Genomic DNA, 25,464 nt, shown 5'->3' with positions numbered 1-25,464 from the left:
AATATCATGTGGTGAGAAGGATACACGGGATATTACAGAAGCACATGGGGTACAGCAAAGGCAGGTGTTGGGTAGGCACCCAGCCTGACCTGTAAAAAGGAAAATGAGAAATGTGGGCTTATTGAGGGGTAGGAGAACAGCAAAGGACAGGAAACAACTCTTAAAGGAAGCAGTGTGTGAAAAATGGGATGCACTCTTTTTCAATTTCCTAATATAAATATCAATACAGTAGAATAATCTGGAATGTGCAGGCAGCAAAGTTTCATGTTACATTTAGCAAACAATTTCAAATTGTAGACATAAGAGAGACTAAGAGCTCTTATGTGAGAGGTGATCTGATTGATTTTATAGCAAGGAAAGCATTTCAATATGTGGTATGAGGTCTGAAAATCAGTTATAAACTTACATTAATCAAATTTCTTCCAGGGATGCCTGGCTGGCTCCAGTGGGTTAAGCCTCTGCTTTTGCCTCAGGTGATGATCGCAGGATTCTGGGATTGAGCCCCGAATCAGGCTCTCTCTGCTCAGTGGGGAGCCTGCTTCTCCTCCTCTCTCTCTGCCTGCCTCTCTGCCTACCTGTGATCTCTGTCTGCCAAATAAGTAAATAAAATCTTTTAAATCTCTTCCTGATCTATAGTTTTAAAGACCTGATATATTGGCAGGCGATGAGTCAGGATAGGACAGCCCTATGCCACAGCAACAAACAAATAAAAATCTCAGTGGTTTAACACAAAATGTATTTTTCACTCACAAAGTCTGCTGTGAATCCAGACTCTCCAAGGTAAATATTGCCATCAGATGACCAGAGAGATACAGGCTGTTTTGGTCTTCCATATCCATCATCTCAACATGAGACCTCCTCTGCAATTGCTCGACAAAGGAAGAAACTACTGGAAAGTCAAACATTGACTCTAGAATATTTTGGTCTGGAAGTGACATCCAGTATTTCTCCTGACAATCCATTGATCAGAACTAATGACGTGGCCCTCCCAAGGTGTAATATTCCTCTATATCTGAGAGGAGAGCAAGACTGGATATGGGGGATCACAGATGTCCTTATCACACCAGTCTTTAGACAGAAATGCCTTTTGGCAAGGGAAACAAAGTGAAAATGAACTTTTGGGACTTCATCAAGATAAAAGGCTTCTGCACAGCAAAGGAAACAGTCAGCAAAACAAAGAAGCAACCCATGGAATGGGAGAAGATATTTGCAAATGACACTACAGACAAAGGTTGATATACAAGATCTATAAAGAACTTCTTAAACTCAATACCTAAAAAATAATCAAGTCAAAATATGGGCTGAAGACATTAACAGACACTTCTCAAGATATACAAATGGCTAACAGACACATGAAAAAATGTTCATCATCAGCCATCAGGGAAATTCAAATCAAAACCACATACAAATCAAAACCACAATGAGATATCACCTCACACCAGTCAGAATGGCTAAAATCAACAAGTCAGGAAATGACAGATGCTGGCGAGGATGCGGAGAAAGGGGAACCCTCCTACACTGTTGGTGGGAATGCAAGCTGGTGCAGCCACTCTGGAAAACAGCATGGAGGTTCCTCAAAATGTTGAAAATAGAACTGCCCTATGACCCAGCAATTGCACTATTGGGTATTTACCCTAAAGATACAAATGTAGTGATCCAAAGGGACACATGCACCCGAATGTTTATAGCAGCAATGTCCACAATAGCCAAACTATGGAAAGAACCTAGATGTCCATCAACAGATGAATGGATCAAGAAGATGTGGTATATATACACAATGGAGTACTATGCAGCCATCAAAAGAAATGAAATCTTGCCATTTGCAACAACATGGATGGAACTAGAGCGTATCATGCTTAGCGAAATAAGTCAAGCAGAGAAAGACAACTATCATATGATCTCCCTGATATGAGGAAGTGGTGATGCAACATGGAGGCTTAAGTGGGTAGAAGAAGAATAAATGAAACAAGATGGGATTGGGAGGGAGACAAACCATAAGTGACTCTTAATCTCACGAAACAAACTGAGGGTTGCCGGGGGGAGGGGGTTTGGGAGAAGGGGGTGGGATTATGGACATTGGGGAGGGTATGTGATTTAGTGAGTGCTGTGAAGTGTGTAAACCTGGTGATTCACAGACCTGTACCCCTGGGGATAAAAATATATGTTTATAAAAAATAAAAAATTAAAAAAAAAAAGAAGTAAAAAAAAAAAAAAAAACCACATAACACCACTTAGAATGGCAAAAATTGACAAGGCAAGAAACAACAAATGTTGGAGAAGATGTGGAGAAAGGGGACCCTCTTACACTGTTGGTGGGAATGCAAGTTGGTGCAGCCACTTTAGAAAACAGTGTGAAAGTTCCTCAAAAAGTTAAAAATAGAGTATTTTAAAAATAGGTATTTACCCCAAAGGTACAGATGTAGTGAAAAGAAGGTCCTATACACCCCAATGTTCAGAATAGTAATGTCCACAATAGGTAAACTGTGGAAAGAACCAAGATGCCCTTCAACAGACAAATGGATAAAGATGTGGTCCATTTATACAATGGGATATTACTCAGCCATCAGAAAGGATGAATTCCTAACTTTTGCATCAACATTAATAAGACTGGAGGAGATTATGCTGAGTGAAATAAGTCAAGCAGAGAAAGTCAATTATCATATGGCTTCACTTATTTGTGGAACATAAGGAATAGCATGGAGAACATAAGGAGAAGGAAGGGAAAATGAAGGGGGAGAATAAGAAGGGGAAATGAACCATGAGAGACTATGGACTCCAGGAAACAAACTGAGGGAGGTAGGGGGACAGGTTAGCTCAGTGATGGGTATTAAGGAGGGCACATATTGCATGGAGCACTGGATTTTATATGCAAACAATGAATCTTGGGACACTACATCAAAAACTAATGATGTAGTCTATGGTGACTAACATAACATAAAAAAAAAAAAAAAAGAAATGACTTTTTGCAAGCTCAGAACCTAACCCTCTGAATCAATAATAGATTGGTACTCTTTCCAAAAATTAAAAAAATAATAGAGTAGGAATGTTTATTTTCCAAGTGTATTTTTAAGTAGATAATTACCTGATAATTTATGATTTTAAGCCTCAAATCTATGACAGCTTTCAGGAAGTGACTACATTGCCATTAGAAAGCTAAGTTCAACAGCCACTGTATTTAAACTTACCTTTCTAGAGTAATAAAATACTTAGTCCTTTTTATGGTGATCTAGCTTTCACAAAGTGGAGTGCCCTCATCAAGATTAACCAGGGGACTTGCTAAGAACCAAGACTTCTAGCCCACCTACAGAATGAGACTCTGGAGGAAGAAAACTACAATTGCTCCCAGGGATTCTTACACACAATGATGTTTGAAAATCACCCACTGTAGAAGAAATAGAGGTCCAAGCTGGAAGAAGGGAAATGATGGGCTTTCTTAAAATCCACATCTGTGCAGTGGAGCTTGCCCTGAGGCTTGCCTGATTGAAGGCAGGAGGAAGATCTAATTTGACTCATGTTAGTTCTGGTTAGAAGAAATTGCAACAAACAGACCCTCCTGGGAGCACCACAGCCATCTACTCAGCAGGAGATGCCCCTCAGGTTCCTGGTAGTTGTACCAAATTTGAGCACAGAGCTGAATCAAGAATCATGCTTTTGACCCTGGTGTTTTTTTCTTTTCACCTCCTGTCTCTTCTGGGTATCTTCATCCCCTAGGTGATCTCATCTAGTCTTAACTGCTTAAAATGCTGACCATATGCTAAATCTTTGCAAATATTTATCTCTAGACCTAAATTCTTTTCTAACCCCAGACTATTGCCTGTTCAACATCTTCATTCAGCTGTCTAGAAAGGCTTTTCAAAGTTAACGTGTCGAAAACTGACCCCCTGATATTCTTCCCCCAAATGTGCTCCTCCCACAGACTGACTCTCCCATCTCAGTTACAACTTCATTCTTTGTTGGTCTAGGCCAAAGTCCTTGGAGTCATACATGACTTCCCTTTCTGCCACATATACTTTCCAATCACCCAATGAGTCCTTTCAGCTTTGTTTTAAAAATAAACCCAGGATTTGAGGACTTCCCACTCAGCCCTACTGTTACTACTCTAGTTGCAGTGCCCAGCGTCTCTTATCTGGCTTGGGGCAGTGGCCATATAAAGGTTGTGTCTCATTCTTTCTTCTCAAGTTCCTCTTAGCCTGCCCTCTCATTGTGGCAGCCAACAGGCCCAGTTAATATATTGCAGCAGATCATGAAAACTCCTGTGCTCAAAATCCTACAAGAGGCTCCCCACATCACTCTCAGGAAACATCCAAGTTCTTTTTTTTTTTTTTTAAGATTTTATTTATTTATTTGGTAGAGATCACAAGTAGGCAGAGAGAGAAGAAGGGAAGCAGACTCCCTGCTGAGCAGAGAGCCCGACGCGGGACTCGATCCCAGGACCCTGAGATCATGACCTGAGCCGAAGGCAGAGGCTTTAACCCACTGAGCCACCCAGGTGCCCCCCAAAAATCCAAGTTCTAACAATGGTCTGCAGGGCCTTGTATGAGCTAATCCCCATTTTCTGACTTCATTTCCTTCTACACTTTCCTTTATTCATTCATTTCAGACACATGGTACTTTTAAATTTCCTTTCACACATTGGTCATTGTCTCTTCTTTTTACCTTACTTCACCTGCCTGGATGATTTCCCCCAAATATTTGCAGGTCATCCTTTGGGTCTTTGTTCTAAGGGCATCTTCTCAATGAGGATATAGTGCTAAGTGCTGAGGAGAATGAGAGGGGATAGAAGGTGCTGGATAGGGAAGAGGGTAACCTACTATAGCTAAAATGTCATGCCGCCTCCAATCTGGCACCTTATACCTCCATTCATTCTCCTTAGCACTAAGACACTATGTATTTTTATTCATATCTTGTTTATTATTTGTCTTCTACATAAGTTTGTAAAGGTTCATGAAAGCAAGTTTTATTTTTTATTTTTTTATTTTTTATTTTTATTTTTTTCATTTTAATTTTATTTATTTTATTTTTATTTTTATTTTTTATTTTTATTTTCATATATTTATGTATCTCAGCATCTAGAACAGTGTCTAGCACATGTAGTCATTCAATAAATATTTCTTGACAGAATAAATGAATATTTGTCTGCTAATGATACCCAGTCCTTGGTATATACAATTCTGATACCCATATATTATTGCAGTTTTGTAATCTGCTGTTTGTCCCAGCTTCCTATGGATCTTAAACTGAAACTTTCCACTCAAAATGGCTAAGTCATCAAGAAAACTGGCAAGCGACAGGAAGGGGACATGATGACCGGAACTTTGGCCCTCAAGAGTAGAAAATTCTAAGAAAACAAGACAGTGAGAGGAGGGACAAACACTTTATGCAAATACAGAGGTATTTGCTGTGGTAGGTGGTCTCTGAAATGGCTTCCAGGGACCCCTGCTTCCTGGTACTCAAGAGAAATCTCCTTTCTCTTTAAGTTGGGCTGGCCCTAGTGACTCAATTCCAACAGGATACTGCAAAAGTTGTGGTATGTCATTTCCAAGAGGTGGCTACAAAATGATTTCATTTCTGAGTGGCTTAGGGTTTCTTCCTCTCTCTTGCTTTCTCACTCTGCTGAAGCAAGATTCCAAGTATTGAGTGGCTATACAGGAAGGCCAATCAGCAAGGAAATGAAGAAAGCCTCTGCCGAGAGCCAGTAAGATTCAGCCTTCCGTCAGACCTCCTGTTAGAAGTTGAATCCTTCCAATAGCCAGGTTGAATTCAAAAGCATACACTTCGGCATTCACTTTTAAGACCAAGTGTGTCTTACTTCCTTGTCAGTGTAAGTTCAGTGCCCGGCAGATTGGTTTGTGCACAGTGAAGGGATGCTAGGAAATCAAAAGACATCACATTTGCAGTCAACTCATTTGTTCTTAAAACGGGGTCAAGTTTACTTCTTCTAGTACTCAAAAGAACATTTAAAGATACGTTAAATTTGGTGTTTTGTGCGAGAAACAACTCCTCATTGTTCAAGAAGAAAATGCAACTTTGATGTTTTTAAAACAGCTGTTAGCATTTTTTTGGTATGTTCATAAGTAAGATTCTTATGACCTTGAAGACTAGCTTCACAGCACTATAAACCAATTAAATGTTAAACATTGTGTCTCTTAACCTTGGTAATAAGTATTCCACATAGAAATTACTCTTCAACTCCCTTTATGCTAATTAGGACTCTAAGTAAAAAACAAATTAAAAAAAAGAGAGATACTCTTGTTTTTTTGGCCTTATCGACTGCCACGAAGGAGAAAATGATGAAATGTGTCATGGGATGGGAAAGTTGAAATGCTTACAGATGTTACTTTGACAAACTGCTAGCTTGATGCTGACTCATAGTCCACAGGGCTGTAGAAAACTGGTACCACAGAGAGGTGATGCAGGAAGTGGGTACAGTATACACCTTTCCAATCCCCGGAGGTTCTTCTAGTATTAGAGAAGCAATACAAGTCTGGTAACATGACTTCATGGCAAGTGTATCATTCAAGCGGGGCCATTACTCTAAGTACACCTTTGTCTGAATGTGTGTATGAGAAGGGATAGTGTATTGTATTCCCAAGTCTGCTCAAACAAATGACCACAAGCTTGGTGGATTAAAGCAACAGAAATTGATTCACAGTACTGGAAGTCAAAAGTTGGAAATCAAAGTGTCAACAAAGCTGGTTCTTTCTGGAAGCACTGAAGGAGAGTTTGTTCCAGGTCTCTCTCACAGCTTCTGGTGGCACTGACAATCCTTGGTGTTCTCTGCCTTCTAGAAACATCACCCCCATCTCTGCCTCTGTCTACACATGGCTTTCTTCCTGATGTCTAAGTCTCAAATCTCTCTCTTCCTATCTCAAGTAAAGGCAACCACTGACTAGATTTAGACCAGGCTCTATATCTAGGATGGCCTCATCTTGAGATCCCTAATTACATCTGCAAAGATTCTATTTCCAATTAAGGTCACATTAACAGGTACTGCAGATTAGGGCAGATATATATTTTTGGAGGATACAATTCGATCCTCTACAAATTGCATATAAAAATGGTTTGAGTTTGAGAAGCATGATGTGGACTCGTAATTTTTTTGGAATTGACAAACCTTTTATGATAATAAGATAAGTTTAATATTCATGTTAGAAAACTCAGAAAAGAGAAATACAAAGACAAGAATAAAATGTGGGATTTACTTTTTAAAAATTATTTCTTGTTAAAAATAGAACTACTCGAGGCGCCTGGGTGGCTCAGTGGGTTTAAGCCTCTGCCTTCAGCTCAGGTCATGATCCCAGGGTCCTGGGATTGAGCCCCACATCGGGCTCTCTGCTCAGCGGAGAGCCTGCTTCCCCCTCTCTCTCTGCCTGCCTCCCTGCCTACTTGTGATCTCTGTCAAATAAATAAAATTTAAAAAAATAGAACTACTCTATGACCCAGCAACTGTACTACTAGATATTTACCCAAAGGATACAAAAATACAGACTTGAAGGGGTACATGCACCCCGATGTTTATAGTGGCATTATCAGCAATAGCCAAACTATGGAGAAAGTCCAAATGTTCATCAACTGATGAATGGATGAAGCAGCAGTGGTGGACATCTACAATGGAATATTACTCATTACTCAGAAGAATGAAATCTTGCCTTTTGCAATGACATGGATGGAGTTAGAATGTATTATGCTAAATGAAGTAAGTCAGTCCAAGAAAGAGAAATACCATATGATCCCACTCATATGTGGAATTTAAGAAGGAAAACAGATGAACATATGGGACAGGGGAAAAGGAAAAAAGGAAAGAGCCATCAGAGACTCTTAACAATAAAGAACAAACTGAGGGCTCAGAGGGAGCAGGATAGGGGATGGGCAAGATGGGTGATGGGTATTAAAGTGAACACTCTTGATGAGTACTGGGTGTTGTGTGTAAGTGACAAATCACTGAATTCTACTCCAGAAACCAATATTGAACTGTATGTTAACTACCTAAAATTTAAATGAAAAAAAAGTTCCTTCTGAGCCCAGTAGAAAACAAGCCATTTTTGACCACTAAAAGAACCATTTTAAGGTTAATTTTTACAATAAAGGTACAATATACATAACAAAAGTCCATAAATTATAAATGTACTGCTTGATGAATTTTCACAAAGTGAACACACCCACATAAACACCCTCTATATCAAGAAATTGAATATTCTTTGCTCCCCAACATCATTCTTGTGATCCTAGTTACTATCCACATCCCTGAGGGTAACCACAAGCCTGACTTCTAACACTCTGTAGAATATTTCTTCTTGGGGCACCTGGGTGGTTAAGTGGGGTAAAGCCTCTGCCTTCGGCTTAGGTCATGATCCCAGGGTCCTGGGATTGAGCCCCAAATTGGGCTCTCTGCTCAGCAGAGAGCCTGCTTCCTCCTCTCTCTCTGCCTGCCTCTCTGTCTACTTGTGATCTCTGTCTGTCAAGTAAATAAATAAAATCTTTAAAAAAAAAGAATATTTCTCCTTGTCCTTTGATTCTGTATAAAGTAATCTGGCTTCTTTTATTCAATACAATTCATATGTTGCACATGGGCAACATATTCTCTTTGCTCTATAGTATTCTACTGTGTGAATTTGTTAATCTCTTCTACTATTGATAGGTATTTGAATTACTTCCAGATTTATCTAAGATCAATACTGCTATAGTCATTCTTGCACGTGTCTTTGGTACATATATGTTCACATTTCTTTGGGGTATATACGTGAGGGTGGAGGAGTTGGATCATTGGGTATTTATGTGTTCAGTTTTAATAGATATTGCTAAACTGTTCTCCAAGACACTTGTACCAATTAACACTCTCACCAACAGAGTTTGAGAATTCTAGTTATTTCACATCCTTTTTGTCACTTGGTATTGTTAGGCTTTTTAATTTTAGTCAATCTAGTAGGAAGCTCAAGAAAATTATGACATGATTTGAAGCAATTGATGTACTGTAAGAAATTATTGTACACCCTAATGGTTGGAACACTCCCCTTTAAGAAGTCCAGGGTTGATGGCATTCATGGGAAAGCAAATACTAGCTGACACAAGTAAATAATATTTTCATCATTATATTAATGTTTTTAGTGTTTATCCTTGACAATCTTTAGAAAAAGCATAAAATACTTAAATTTTACTGCAGATTGGAATGAAAACTTTAGTAGCCTTGTCAATGTAAAATAAAGGGAAACTGATGACAGGTGAGATGTGGAAAGAAGAGACAGAAAAAAGTGGGTATTTTCATCTCACAAGGTGGACAGTATAGAGGTAACAGACGTTGATAGGATGTGGGGCGCCTGGGTGGCTCAGTCAGTGAAGCATCTGACTTTGGTTCAGGTGCTGATCTCAGGGTCCTGGGATGGAGTCCTGCATAAGGCTCCCTGATCAGCAGGGAGTCTGCTTCTCCCCTTCTCTCTGTCCTACTCCATGTTCTCTCTCTCTCTTCTCTCAAATGAATAAATAAAATCTTTTTTTAAAAGTTGATAGGATGTTAAATAGTTCCCTGTGTTATTTAAAGCTATAAAAGCAAGTGATAGAAAAAACAATACTATAATTTAGATAAATTAGAAAAAAGATATGAGGAAGATGGAGTTTTATGCATATATTTAAAGTTATAAAAGCAATCAAGAAAAAATAGAAGTAAGAGGTAAGGAATTGGGGTTAAATTTTTTTTAGTTTACATTTTTCATATGTGGTAGTAAACAGATGTAATTTGAAGTTGGTAAAGCAAGAAGTTGATGCATAAGCTTATTAAGGTATTTGCAGTTACTAAGATAAAGTTCCAAAGAACTAAAGAAGTTAAAGACGTGGTCCCTGGAGAATGCCCATAAGGGTGTGACCAGCTAGGCCTAGAGATGGTTAGTTTTCATTATAATCTTTTCTGTATTAACTATCTGCCAAGTATATGTAGTCCTTTGATATGAAAGAATGAAGTTTTAAAAGTCGGAATTATTAGGGGAGATGATCAAGTCTAATGCTCTTGCTGTGAGTGATTTCAACTCCTACTTTGCAGAGAGGGAAAAAGAAATGAAAGAGGTGTAAGCGAGCATAAAGATGCATTATGGGATCTAGGAACTGGAATGCTAGAAAACAAAACTGGAGAAGATAAGGAAAAAAGGATCACCATCAGGTGGAAAATAAACAGAAAATAAGAATCTTAATTTATTTACCCAGATTGTTTCCTTCAGAATTCTATCTGGTGAAATAGTTCATGGTTTGAGAATTTCGACAGGTGATACAACTATCATGAACAGACACTTCTCCAATGAAGACATACAAATGGCTATCAGACACATGAAAAAATGTTCATCATCACTAGCCCTCAGGGAGTTTCAAATTAAAACCACATTGAGATACCACCTTACACCAGTTAGAATGGCCAAAATTAGCAAGACAGGAAACAACATGTGTTGGAGAGGATGTGGAGAAAGGGGAACCCTCTTACACTGTTGGTGGGAATGCAAGTTGGTGCAGCCTCTTTGGAGAACAGTGTGGAGATTCCTCAAGAAATTAAAAATAGAACTTCCCTATGACCCTGCAATTGCACTCCTGGGTATTTACCCCAAAGATACAGATGTCATGAAAAGAAGGGCCATCTCTACCCCAATGTTCATAGCAGCAATGGCCACGGTCACCAAACTGTGAAAAGAACCAAGATGCCCTTCAACGAATGAATGGATAAGGAAGATGTGGTCCATATACACTATGGAGTATTATGCCTCCATCAAAAAGGATGAATACTCAAATTTGTATCAACATGGATGGGACTGGAAGAGATTATGCTGAGTGAAATAAGTCAAGCAGAGACAGTCAATTATCATACAGTTTCACTTATTTGTGGAGCATAAGAAATAACATGGAGGACAAGGGGAGATGGAAAGGAGAAGGGAGTTGGGGGAAATTGGAAGGGGAGGTGAACCATGAGAGACTATGGACTCGGAAAAGCAATCTGAGGGTTTTGAAGGGGCGGGGGTTGGGAGGTTGGGGGAGCCAGGTGGTGGGTATTATGGAGGGCACGTATTGCATGGAACACTGGGTGTGGTGCATAAACAATGAATTCTGCTACACTGAAAAGAAATTTTTAAAATGTGGGGGAAAAAACTAGCCATACTGGCAGAGTGTGCTGGCTTCCCAATTTCTCAACTTTCTAGGTCACTTCATGGTTTACACTGTTTCTAGATAAATCTCACTGTGAATCTGATCTCACTCCCTGCTCGAAATCTTCAATGACTCCTATCCAATCAAGTGTTAAATCCTCACCTTGGTATTTTGAATAATAGGGCTACAGTACACAGGTTGACAGTCAGTATGGTACTGCTAAGTATTAAAGTGGAAATGTGAATGGAGGCAGTGCTGCTATTGAGGCCTGTGCTCCTTAATTCTACACCATAATGACTCCAGTGAAACCCACATGTACACACAGAGACACAGATAAGAGTGGTCCTTGCCTATAAGAGTGAAAAACCAGAAGCAACCTAGATGTCCATTAATAGGAGAAGGGACCAGCAAAGTGGGTAAGGTCCTATAGTATAGAGAATCAGAAATAGTTAAAACACACGAACCAGTTCTGCCAGTTTCAACATGAATAAATCACCAAAGCAAAATGTTGATTGAGAATTGCAACCTGTAGAAGGTTCCATACAATATGATTCTGTTTATGAAATGTTTAATAGCATGCACTTGTTATTTAAAAAAAGAACAAAATGAGTATAAGGAAAAATATAGATTAAAATCTGATGATGGTTATCTCTGTGGAGAGAAAAGAATTGAGAAGGGTGCAAACAAGGTATCAACTCTTACTCCATTGCACTTCTTAATAAGAAAAGACCCAGAAAACAATGGAGCAAAAAATGAACGAGGGTAAATGGTAAGTATTCTTTGTTTTCTCCATATGTTTAAAATATGACATAAAACAAATACCCAGATAGAAAAAATATTCTAACTTTCCATCTCAGGGTGATGAGATTATGCGTGACTTTGTTCTTCCTTTCGCTTATTTTTCTTAATTTTCAAGAATAAACATTTTTTTATTTTTGGTCTATAGCCAAACACATCAAAAGCAAAGGTGTCCTTCCGTCTTCACAGCAAGAAAAGTGCTTGTAAACAAACTAAAACTCTACAACTCCTCTTAGATCCATTAGAGGATTGAGGTTATAGGGCAAATCATTGCTCTGGAAACTAGAAACACAGGATACAGAGAATCACAGTTTACCTGAACAGAAGCTGCTATAGGAGCTTGATAGGTTTCAAGTGTTCCTACTGAAAGACTATCTAATGGCTAGAGATTGACTGTGGGCTAGCTTTGAGAGATAAAAATGTCTGGAGCATGGAGCACTGGGGGTGTGGTCCATAAACAATTAATTCTGGAACACTGAAAAGAAACAGAAAATAAATAAAAATTTTAAAAAATGTCTGGGGCACAGTCTAATAGAGACCTCCATGATTTTTGAGGATTACTTCTAGCAGCCTGATAGGTTCTCAGGATGAAGATCAGAGAAGAATCCTCTTGTGCTACAGGTGGTGGTTAGGGTGTGGGAACATTGACTTTAAGTTGAACCCAGAGCACTCTATTCTCATTAACAACAGCCCACCCTCAAGGGAAATTATTTTACCACAGCTTAACCCACTTACAGTTTACCACAGCCTACCTGGTATAGGGGAAGGGAAATACTCAACTTCAGGTCCCTCTAACTTTCCTGTCTCACTTAAGGAGAGAGAGAAGGCCAAAAGCACTTCTGAAGGTCATAGACTCACAGAAGACTGAACCGTAATCATAAGAATATAGAATGTCCGAAGGAGCACGTGCACCCAAATGTTTATAGCAACAATGTCTACAATAACCAAACTATGGAAAGAACCTAGATGTCCATCAACAGATGAATGGATAAAGAAGATGTGGTGTATATATACACAATGGAATACTATGCAGCCACCAAAAGAAATGAAATCTTGCTATTTGCAACGACGTGGATGGAACTAGAGGGTATCATGCTTAACGAAGTAAGTCAATTGGAGAAAGACAACTATCATATGATCTCCCTGATATGAGGAAGTGGAGATGCAACATGGGGGGTTAAGGGGGTAGGAGAAGAATAAATGAAACAAGATGGGATTGGGAGGGACACAAACCATAAGTGACTCTTAATCTCACAAAACAAACTGAGGATTGCTGGGGGGAGGGGGGGTTGGGAGAAGGGGGTGGGATTATGGACACTGGGGAGGGTATGTGCTTTGGTGAGTGCTGTGAAGTGTGTAAACCTGGTGATTCACAGACCTGTACCCCTGGGGATAAAAATATATGTTTATAAAAAATAAAAAAATAAAAAATAAAAGATTATAGAATGTCCAGCCACACCCCCCCTCATTTTAACACCACGTCAATATGGCCCCTGTCTAATAACAGGGGCTTACAGCTGAAACAACTACAAGCCTCAGACCCACTTTAAGAAGGAATTTCTAGGGAAACCCAAAGATAATGGGGGGGGGGTACAAAACACAGAACACTAGATAACATTTTAGACCCTGATTGCACAGCTATAGCAAACAGTAAATGGCCTATCTCCTAGTCAGATACACATGAAAGCTCACACTAAAGGCATATTTACCTTAGTTTCTTTTATGCAATACATCACATCTACCTTCCACTGAACGATTTAAAGACTGCTAAAAAGCAAAAGCAAAATGTGTACAGCACAGAAAAACATCAGAAACAGATTCATGGTAAGAATTTTCCAAAATTAAGGACAGACACCAAACCACAGATCCAGGAAGTTCAGAGAACATGAAGCAGAAAAATATACCACTAATCTACCCATACACACATGTGTTAGTTTCTTAGGACTGCCATAAAGTCCCACAAACTGGGTGGCTTGAAACAACAATTATTGTCTCACAGTTCTGAGGACTAGAAGTTTGAAATAAAGGTGTCAGCAAGGCCATGCTCTCTCTGTAATGCATAGGAGAAGAATTCCTTGCCTCTTCCTAGCTTCTGGTGGTTCGTTGGCCATCTTTAACATTCCTTAGCCTGCAGCTGTGTAACTCTAACATGTGCCTTCATATTCACATGGCATTCTACTTGTGTGTCTCGTGTCTTCACAGTTATCTTCTTATAAGGACACCAGTCATGGTGGGATAGTGCCTCACCCTACTCCAGTATGACCTCATCATAACTATTACATCTAATATGACCCTGTTTCCAAATAAGGTCACATTCTGAGCTTCTGGAGTTAGGATTTCAACATACCTTGTTCTGGGGCAGGGAGACACAATTCAACTCTTAATTTTTATACTATAATTGAACTGCAAAAATTGAAGACAAAGAGAAAATTTTGATGAAAGTCAGATGAGAGACGAAAGGACCACCTTACATACAGAGGAATAAGAATTATACCAGGCTTTTCTCTAGAAACCACACAAGCAAGAAGAGAGTGTAGTGAAATATTTACAGTTTTGAAAGAAACAAACAAACAAACCAATCTCAAATTCTTTATTCCACAAAATTATCCTTCGAAAGTGAAGAGACTTTCTCAGACAAATAAGAACTGAGGGAATTTGTCACCAAGAAACATTCCTTGCTAGAAATGTTAAAAGAAATTATTCATAGAGAAGAAAAATTATATAGGTCAGAAACAAAGATCTATACACAGAAAGGAATATATGAAGGTAAAATAAAATCTTTTCTTTTTCTTAGTCTAATTTTATCTAACAGTTAACAGTGTATTCATAATAATAGCAACGATGTATTTGGTGACTATATCTTTTGCATAATTGAATGCATATAACAGCAGTATAATAAGGGACAGGAGGGACACATTGAGTATATTCTGTTATAAGGTATCCCCACTACCCATCAAGTGATAGTGTCATTTGAAAGTGTATTAGATTAGTTGTATACTGCAAACTCTAGGGCAACCATTAAAAAAGTCATAAAGAAGTACAGCAACGTGCTAAGAGAAGAGAGAAATGGAATCACATAAAATACTCAAAAAACCCCAAGAATGCAGGGAAAAGGGTGGAAACACACACACACAGAAACAAAAAACAAGGACAATAACTAACAGTTAAAATATGGTAGATATCACACTAACTATATCAAAAATCACTTTAAATGTCAGTGATCTAATTATACCAGTTAAAACACAGAGACTGTGAGAATGGATAAGAAAAGCAAGACCCAACTAGATGCTCTCTGCAAGAAATCCACTATAAATATAAAAACACAGATAGATTAAAAGCAAAGGGATGGAGAAAGATGCAGAATGCCAACACTAATGAAAGGAAATCTGGAGTAGCTATATTAATTCCAAACAAAACAGACTTCAGAGCAAGAATATTTATCAGAGATAAACTGGGGCATTATGTAATTGTAAAGGAGTCAATTCTTAATATGTATGTACCTAACAAAAAAGCATCAAAATACATGAGGCAAAAACTGATCGAACTGTAAGGAACAATTAACAAATTCATAATTATAGTTAGAGACTTCAACACTCCTCTATTAGTAACTGACAGATCCAGCAGATAGAAAATCAGGATATAGCACCTTCAATATACTGAATTTTATTGACACTTATAGAACACTTGATCCAGAAGATGTGATCCATATATACAGTAGAATATTACTTAGCTATCAGAAATCATGGTTACCCAACTTCTGCATTAACATGGATGGTGCTGGAGGAGATTATGCTGAGTGAAATAAGTCAAGCAGAGAATGTCAATTATCATATGGTTTCACTTATTTGTGGAATATAAGGAGTAGCATGGAGGACATTAGGAGAAGTAAGGGGAAAATGGAGGGGAAATCAGAGGGGGAGATGAACCATGAGAGACTGTGGACTCTGAGAAATAAATTGAGGGTTTCAGAGGGGAGTGGAAGGGGGGATGGGTTGACCCAGTAATGGGTATTAAGGAGGGCACATATTGCATGGAGCACAGGGTGTTATACGTAAACAATGAATCTTGGAACACTACATCAAATACTAATGAGATACTGTATGGTGACTAACATAACATAATAAAAAATAAAAATAAATTAAAAAATAATGGATGATGCTTGCTGGGAAAAAAAAAAAAAAAAGAAAGAAAGAAAGAAAAGAACACCTGATCCAAAAACAGCAGAATACCTGTCCTTCTCAGTCTCACTTGGAACATTCACCAAGAGAGATCACACTCTGGGCAATAAAATAAGCTTAACAAATTTTAAGAGATAGAAATCTTTTCAATCTGCTGCTTTCGCGCTGGATCCTGGGATGAGCGAGTCTGTGTATAAGCCCTTTGACAGTGGCGTGTCAGTTTTCTATAGCCTTTTGGGTTTCCTGCACAAAGGCCCCACTGGTTTTCAAAGCCAGATGTCTTGGGGGCTCCTCTCTCTTTGGAGCAGGCCCCAATGACTGAGGTACCTGATGGGGGCTCAAACTCCTCGTTCCTCAGGCCATATCTATGCAATACCTCCCACTCATGGGTCCTCATGCCAGTATTGGGGTTTGTGGCAAGCCTGTTTCTCTGCCCCTCCTTCCTGTCTCAATGTTTCCTTTCTATCTTTTGTTATGGAGGAGCTCTTCAGCTAATTTTCAGGTCTTTTTCAGAGAGAGTTGTTCTATATATAGCTGTAGATTTGGTGTGCTATGTGAGGAAGTAAGTACAGGGTCTGCCTGTGCCACCATCTTGAACTACCACTCCAACCTCATTTATCTAATCATGGATGATGTCATTATTGCCAAAGTTAGCTTTTCTAGCAACATAGACCTAAAATTGTTTAAGTTCACTTAAAACTGGAGAGAAATAATAATATTACTTGCCACAAAATGGCAGAACTAGAAAGGACTATAGAGTTCTCTTACGCCGATTCCCTCAATTTACACATATACACATTCATTCAACACAACTGTAATGCCTCCCAGGAATCTATCAAGCACTGCTATAGATGCTCAAGATAAAGCCAGGAACACAATAAACCGACACTTGTAGAAAGCTTGGTGATGTCATCTCCTCCAGGACCATAACTCTCTACTCTACAACTGCTATGTCTCTACTTGTGTCCACTATGTAAGAATGGAAACAAGAAGAGTTCATGATGCTCTCCCAGTGTCATAGAAAATCCTGGAAGCAGCACCCCAAGCTGGGGTGGCCAACTTTTTCTGGTGTGGGCCATTTGCAGCTAACACTCAGAGTAGCTGGGGAATGGATCCAGCAGCCCAGTGAAAGCAATGTGTGTGGGGCCCAATGAGCTGCAAATGGCAAATGGCCCAGCTCTCATGGGGTTTACATTATGAATAAGGGAGTGAATATATACTAATATATACTAAAATATACTAAACAAAGAAATAAAATAAATAGTATGGCAAATGGTGGTAAGTAATCTAGAGAGCCAGGGAACAAAAGGCTTATAAATAGGTATTCTGGTCATCCTCACTGAGAAGTCTTCAGTAAAGATTTGAAGGATATAAGAGAGTGAGCCATGTAGATTGAGGAAAAATCATCTTAGGGAGAAAGAATTCAATGCCAAAGAAGTTAAGTAATTCTTTTAAGGTCCACGAGTGTTGAGGCTAGTACCCAGATAACCTAAATCCTGGTTTGATTTTCCTCTATGGTACTGATGCCAAATTAATTATCATCACACAGTCATGTATTTTATTACTTAGCTCATATTTATGTATCACCATCTGCAGAGCTTTGGCAGAGGAGGGAGAACTTTCCTCTCTTTATGAGTTTTCACATATAGATTCTGATGTAATCTCTATGGTGGCCCGTTGAGGTAGCTATAATTATCACTTACAGACAATAAAATGGGGCTCAATTAGGTTAAGTAGCCTGCCCAAAAAGCCAATAGCTATTAAAGATACAATTAGTGTTTAAACACAGTTGACTCACCCCACAAATCACTTGCTTTCCATCATATCATGCTTCTTAAATTGAATTATAAGTTCTATATTTGTGTGTTTTACTTTTATTTTTGTTCTTCTTTGTTTTACACAGGAAAAAAAACAATTACCACAAATAATTTTATATTTACATCTCTTATAAAATCAGACTAAACCCATCAGTTATTTGTTGATTTATATAAACAACTGAAATTTAGTATCAGTCAATTCATTGTGAAAAATTCAATGCAGAATTCTAAAAGGTAGCTCAGTTTGCTCTCCTCCTTAGCTTCTTTTTTGTTTTCGGTTATTTAATTTAAGTTGTGTTATTAATTTGTGAATCGATAACACATTCACATTGTTCAAAATTCACAAGTTCTAAAATAGCATGTGATTAACTACTTCCCTGCCATTTTGCTCTTCAAGCATCCAGTTCTTCTCTTCAGAGGAAATATTTCATTTCCCCCAACTTGTTATATTTCCTTCCAGTGACATATTATTCAAACACAACCAGCTTCTAGAATGTAACTGGAATTTCAAAGATGAGATCAGGGTCAAGAGAAACTGGGTGTGACTAATATTCCTGTTCACCCACTACACCAAGTCTCCCAAAGAAAAATAAATTCGTATTTTATTTAATTTGTGACTTCTCTGTTCTCCTACATTCTACACACTGCCCTCAGACTAATCTTTTTAAAGTGAATCTCCAGTCTTGTCAACAGCCACTCAACTTCCAATGATCTCCCACTTGTGTCCTTTGTAGAACCCAGGCATCTCAGTTCGGAATTCATTGCCCTCTCTATGTTACTTGTCTTATTTATCTTTAGATTATTTTTTAACTCTACCTTCCTATAGGTAAAGTTTTATTGGCACTTAACATGAATTATTATTATAATAACTAAAGGGTTCCATATTTTTAATGCAATCAATTGACTTTTTATCTTAGAGACCATCTAGGGGATGAAAATCCTCCCCCTTGCTAATCAATCAATTATTGAAATTCTGGGAACTAGACTGACTGATGGCTCTGGTTTACCTAGGATGGAAGGGTTTTCCAGGACATAAGATGATCTTTGCTAAAACCCAAGAAACCCCCAAGCGCACCAGAAAAAGCTGGCCACCCCAGCTTGGGGTGCTGCTCCCAGGGTTTTCCATGACACTGGGAGAGCACCATGAACTGTTCTTGTTCCCATTCTTACATAGTGGATACAAGTAGAGACACAGCAGTTGTAGAGTGGAGAGTTATGGTCCTGGAGGAGATGACATCACTAAGCTTTCTGCAAGAAAGGATATGGGGACTTTGCTGCCATGAACAATGTTCTTATTCCTGATCTGATCCCCAAGGATCATCTGTTTTTCCAAAGCTTTCTTTCTCTTTGGCAGTAATTGATGTGTATGCTACATTATCTTCTATCATGCTCCCTGAAGTCAGAGTCAGGAAACAGTACAGGTATGAGTAACAGGTTACAGTGGACATTGGGTCCCACACATACTGCTTTCACTGGGCTGCTGGTCCCATTCCCCAGCTACTCTGAGTGTTAGCTGCAAATGGCCCACAGTTGCTCCCTTCTCTGCAGAATTGTCCTCACTGCTGTTTGCCAAAGGGGGGGGGGGGCTGCCTCACTCAGGAAGTCATATATCCTTCACTCCCCAGGGACAGCCACTGGCCAGCGACTGCCTGACAAAGGTTAAAGAAATTGGGTCTCTTGCCTCAAGATGGAACCAATCAGTTCATACCTCAGAGTCCCCCACAGACCAGGCTGAAACAATTCTCCAACTGAGATTACTTCCTTTGTTAGCTTTCTTCCCTAGTCTTATGCTGCTCCCCTTACTTCCTTTAGCCTAAAAATACTCCCTCAATATTTCACTTGATAGGGTGGCCAAATCAGTCTGATGTGCCCAGGATTTTCCCAGTTTTAGCACTGAAAGTCCCACATCCCAGCCAATCCCCTGGTCCAGGGCGAAGAAGGGTGGTTGGTCACTGTGTCTCCAGCTCTGCCTCTAAGGAATCAGAACAAAGACATCAGCTTACATCACATATAAGCTAGGATCATGTCTGTAGGATCATGTGTATGCTGTAACTTCCTAGACAGTGGGGTTGCCACTCCAGTGTAAAGGTCTGGACGGGATCCCAGTAGTCTATATGGTACTATTTGGTGAGTTGGAATAAGGCACCTCCCACCACCCAGTCTGAAACAACCCCACTGGCATCTGGCTTAGCAAACTGTAGTTGCCTTTTTGTGGAAAAGAGGCACCCTTTCCCCTGGAGGAAACAATTCCATGCTAAAGTGTATGGCTTGGCAAGAGAAATACCTCCTGGATTTCTGGGCTCGGTGCTTTTGTGCAGCACACACGCTGACTGGCTGGCCGTACACGCAGCCCTGGAGTAAAGCAAGGAGAACAGCCTTGACCCATTTCCATTTTCTCTACATCTACCCTCACCCTGCCAAGTAAATGATATCAGGGTGGCACATTCAGATATGCAAAAACAGTAAACTTGGCTTGGGCTCAGCTCTCCATAAAAGGTAAGAGAGAGAGAGATGCAGGCAATCCAGTAAATCAGAAGAAAGCTAGTCTAGGAAATTCAAGGTAAGAGCCTGCTTTCTATAGATTAGAGCATGGATTATATTCTGCACTTTTCCAGGGAAGCTCCAAATTTATAAACTCTTTGTGCTCCACCTTCTAGAAAGAAATGGAATTAGAACCACGTCTTTGGCACATAATTACTCTGAATTGAACTGCCACCATCATTTAAAAGGGAGACTTTGAAAAACCACAATGAACTTGAATATATTTGACGTGGAATTCATGCACAGAGCTACAGTCATGCTCAGACAATGTTTGGCTGGTGAGGAGAAATAAGAGATGTCTTGAAACTACAGTTTTCAGGTACCAAGTAACCTTAACTTGTTAGGTCTATAGATCATCCCTGGATGGAAATCAGCGAGAAAACCATTTCACTGTCACATAAGCTACCAGTTTCAATAAATCTTCCCCTTCTCCACAGATTTCAGCATAGGGCTCTAAGTTACAGGGGGAAAACTGAATTTTTTTCTTATATTTTTTGGTATGCCGCCTATAGTAATAGAGCAAACAAACAAACACAAGACATCCTTTAACACAACAGAATGTTTAGTTACCTAGGAGTGAACGAGGCCATGGGAGGAATGAGCTTTGCTTGATTTCCAGCTGAGCTATACAGAAAGAGTTAGTCTTTGCCAAATGTCTTTCAAAAGCTTCGTGTTAAAACCATATCCAATAATGGTGCAACTGGGTCATTACCCACACATTGCCAGGCCAGTGTTTCAAAGAGGTCCGATACAATCTCATGGACAGTTCAAGTTGGAACTCCTCCCCTGACATCTCAAAAATCTATAGTAGCTGACAAGAGTTATTGAACTTGCAGAGGCGGAGGGAAGATAACGGACTTAAAGAATCATGTCCTCTATGTCGGGAAACAGTGGAACAATTAGACCTGTTGGAAAAATCTACGCAAACTACAAAGGGAGGATGTTCTTGCCCCTGAACTTGGCAAACAGAGCAAGGGGAAGTCATAGAAAGTACAGATACTGCTTATGCAATATCCAGGTGAATACTGGAACAGAACATTTCTCCCTTTCTCTTGAGGCTTTATTATTCCAAAATCTCCACCAGGAACATAAATTACAGGGGAAAACGGAAAGCCAAGCAGAGTTGGAGTCATTTTCATTTCTGACCTTATTTTCTTAGTCCCCCAGAGAGTTAGTCTTCCTCGCTGTCTCCTTCCAAAGACCCTGTCTCTTTGGCAGAGACTTCCCACCTAGAAAATCTTTTCCAGAGTGATTTTGCTTGAGGTCATCTTGAAGAGAATGTATGAGCTGAGGCTGAGGCTGCCCCTCATCTCAATTCCACTGACTCGAGGAGCAGAGAACACTCACTCACCTACCCTCCCTGTCCCCATTGCTCATCCCAGGAGTGGAGTGTCTCTTCCCAGCAGGCCAGTCATACCGTGGTCCACTTCAGCCAGCCAGATGTACCCAATCCATGGCACCATCTCTTAGGCCATGGCAGCATCCATGGCAGAGCAAGTGTCTCCAACGCTCAGTCTGCCAGAGTTCCAACGATTCGAAATCTGCTTCTGGGCTCTTAGAGGGCAGGGCCTGAAACCAGAGCCATGCTTCTGCTGACTTTTAGAGGTTATTGTTGTTGTTGTTGTTGTTGTTGTTTAAATTCTAAAGTTCTTTCACAGAGAAAGGCCTACAGCTGTAATATCCCAGGGCCTCTGAAGTCAAAACAGCTGGATATACATCCTCACTCTGTCACTTTGGGCAATTCTTCAATTTCTTTGTGCTTCTGCTTCTTCAAATGTGAAGCAGAGTAGCGCAAATAAAATGCTTACCAATATGGCTGACTTACAGCCAGTGCCTCAGGTATATTTCCCAAGAGGATCTTAATCATCATCTTTTATTGGTCAAGTTCTACAGATCCTTTCTAAAGAAGTGCAGGCAAGTCATCTCTGATGCCCCTAGTACGGTTAGTTCTTTTCCTGCAATGTCCATTTTGCATTATGTGTTAAATTAATTAAGCACGTATTTAAATATTCGATTTATTTATTTGAGAGAGAAAGAGGGAGAGAGATGGAGAGGGAGAAGCAGACAACGCGCTGGGCACAGAACCCACCATGGAGTTTGATCTCACAACCGAGAGATTACGACTTGCGCTGAAACTAGGAGTCAGATGCTTAACCAACTGAGCCACCTAGGCACACCTAATTAAGCACATATTTATTGAGTTTCTTCCTTGTGCCAGACAAATACGAGGCACTAGGAGGATAGCAGTCAACAAATAGGCCTTCTCTCTGTTCTCACAGAGCATATGATCAAACAGGGGGAGGCCGCAATTAAATAATGAATTATAATGGCATATTTAATTGCCTTTGTAAGTTACTATGTAAGAAGAAAGAAAGGAACCTGATATATAGCAGAAGGGCTGGGCCATGTTCCCTTTGGTATGATGTTTACACTGACACAGAATAGAATGGGGAGAGCATTCCAGGTGAGAGAACACCTTGCCATGGCAAGAAGCATGGCCTGCATTTGAGAAACGGGTCAGGGCGATAAGTCATGGAGAGAGATCAGTGTGAGATGACAGTGGTGAGGTGGATGGAGGCCAGAAAATTCAAGAATACTGGAACTGTTAAGGATTCTCTTTGGAAAATGGGATGTCATCAAAGGGCATTCAGTTAAGAGAATACATAATCATATTTCTATTTTTTAAATGTCATTCCAGATATACTACAAGTAATGGATAAAAGATGGATTGGAATACATATGGCGCAGCTATTTTGGTAGCACTTGCTATGTGCTTAGAGTAAAACAGAGGCCAAGATGGAGAGGACTGGAAGGACTGAGGAAATACTGAGAAGGTAAAACTGACAGGACTCCATGGTTGAGATGAGATAAGGAATGAGGAAAAGGAGGATGTCAGGAATGACTCATGAACTTGGGGCTTGGACAACTGTTGGGGGGTGGGTGGTACCACTTTGTGTGTTGAGAACGTTAGAGGAGAAGCAGGTTTGGTGAAGGCCAATTCCAAGTTCACTTTTGGACACAGTGACTTTCAGATGTTGGTGATAACCTCCAAATGAGATGTCAGGTAAGCAGTGAGTATAGCTCTATGGCTCTCAGAGGGAGTGTTCTGGGGTAGGGACATACACTGAAAACTGTCACCATACAGATGATACTTGTAAGTTTCTACTAATCTCCCTCTCCACCCCACTAGAATGCAAGTTCCCTGAGAGCATGAATTTTGTCTTTTATTTTCATACCCTTTGGGACTGGCTTATCTTACACATGCAGAGGCAAATGATTTTCAGATTCCCATTAGAACACTCCCACATAGTTTCCCTGAGCACATTTTATGCAACTGTCATTAAAATATCTTTCATCTTTTTCAACTACTCAGTGATTCCTAGAAAGCTCTTCAAATAGGAAAGAGGAAGATATTTCCAAAGCTGAAGAATTAATCTGAGAATCCCTTGACCAGAGACATGCTCATTCATCCCTCTGTATTAGTTAAGGTAAATTAGCCCAGCTTCTGCAACACATAAACCTGGAAAATTCTGGCTTGACACAACAAAAAATTATTTTTTTCTCCCTTTCCACTCCAGTGAGGGTTGAAAAGAGGGACAGGAGGCTGTGTTCCACTCAAGGACCAAAGCTCTTTCCATATTATAGGTAGGCTTTCCCCCAAAGTCTTCAGAGTCCTCGACATTAAGTTTATGGGTGAAGAAAGAGAAAGGATTATGCGTGGTAGGTTTCTATGGACCAGTCCTGGAAGAGTCACCTAGCCTGGTGGCTTACACTCTATTGACCATCACTCAGACACATGTTCACACCTAACTACAAGGGAGACAGGAAAAAGTGGTTCTAGCTGTGTATTCGGGTGCCAGGTATACTCTTAGGCACTTGGGACTGCCTGATGAACATAGTAGATGTGCTTCCTGTTCTCATGGTGTCTAGTGGGAAAGAAGAAAAATCATGAGAAAATTTAAGTACAGTTTGGGGAAAGTCTAATAGTTTGGGGGAGTAGTTAAGAGGAACTTAACTTAGCACTTCATCTGGTATTCACTGGGCACCCCACAAATGTCTGGGGGAATAAATGAGAAAAACATTTTCGTTAAGACTGCTTACATATTTCTTCTCACAGAATTTACAGTCTCCTCATGCAAGCCACTTAACCTCAACCTCATATATCGAAATGTTGCCTACTAGAAAAGACAGACTTATCTATTTTTAAATTTTCAATATCAAAAAAAAATTTTCAATATCATAAACATTGTTTTCATTAACTATCTGAGACAACTAAAAATAAAGGCGTAACCAAAATTGCATCAAGGTTCTCCACCTCTGGGTGGCTCAGTGGGTTAAACCTCCGCCTTTGACTCAGGTCATGATCTCAGGGTCCTGGGATCAAGCCCCGCATCAGGCTCTTCCCTCAGTGGGTAGCCTGTTTCCCCCTGCCGCTGCCCTGCCCTGCCTCTCTGCCTACTTGTGATCTCCCTCCATCAAATAAATAAATAAAGTCTTCAAAAAAAATTGCATCAACGTTCTAAATGTTATCATATAGGAAAGATAGTACTAATTTTCAAAGCATTAGGGAAAGAAATAAAAAATAATTTTCAACTAAGTTATTGTTTTTTATAGTGCTTTCCAGCTTTTTTTTAGCTTTTATTTCCTCAAATGAATGGGAGACTCCCAAAGGTACCTCTCTATAAGTCCTCTACATATACAGCAGGTATAACCAGCGAAAGAATGATGTGGTGGATAATGATTTTTGTTGTGTATCAGTAACCACGAGGACAGGAGGCTATGAAGTCCACTGCCCAGACAGCCGGATTCTGGAACTGAAAGCCTGACCTTGATTTCTGAAGCCACTGCCAGCTAGATGCCCGATCCTAAAAGAATTAAATGAGATAATTTGAGTACAGTGTCTGTGCCCAGCCTGGCGCGCAGCACCTGTGTGCTAATGTTGGATACTGTCATTGTTCTAAGCCACGTGAAGCCTGAAGAAAGCAAGCGGGACGATTTTGACCACTAGGCGATTT

This window comes from Mustela lutreola, chromosome X (genome assembly GCF_030435805.1).
Source record: "Mustela lutreola isolate mMusLut2 chromosome X, mMusLut2.pri, whole genome shotgun sequence".
NCBI classification, from domain to species: Eukaryota; Metazoa; Chordata; class Mammalia; order Carnivora; family Mustelidae; genus Mustela; species Mustela lutreola.
Note: the sequence above shows the minus strand (reverse complement) of the source record.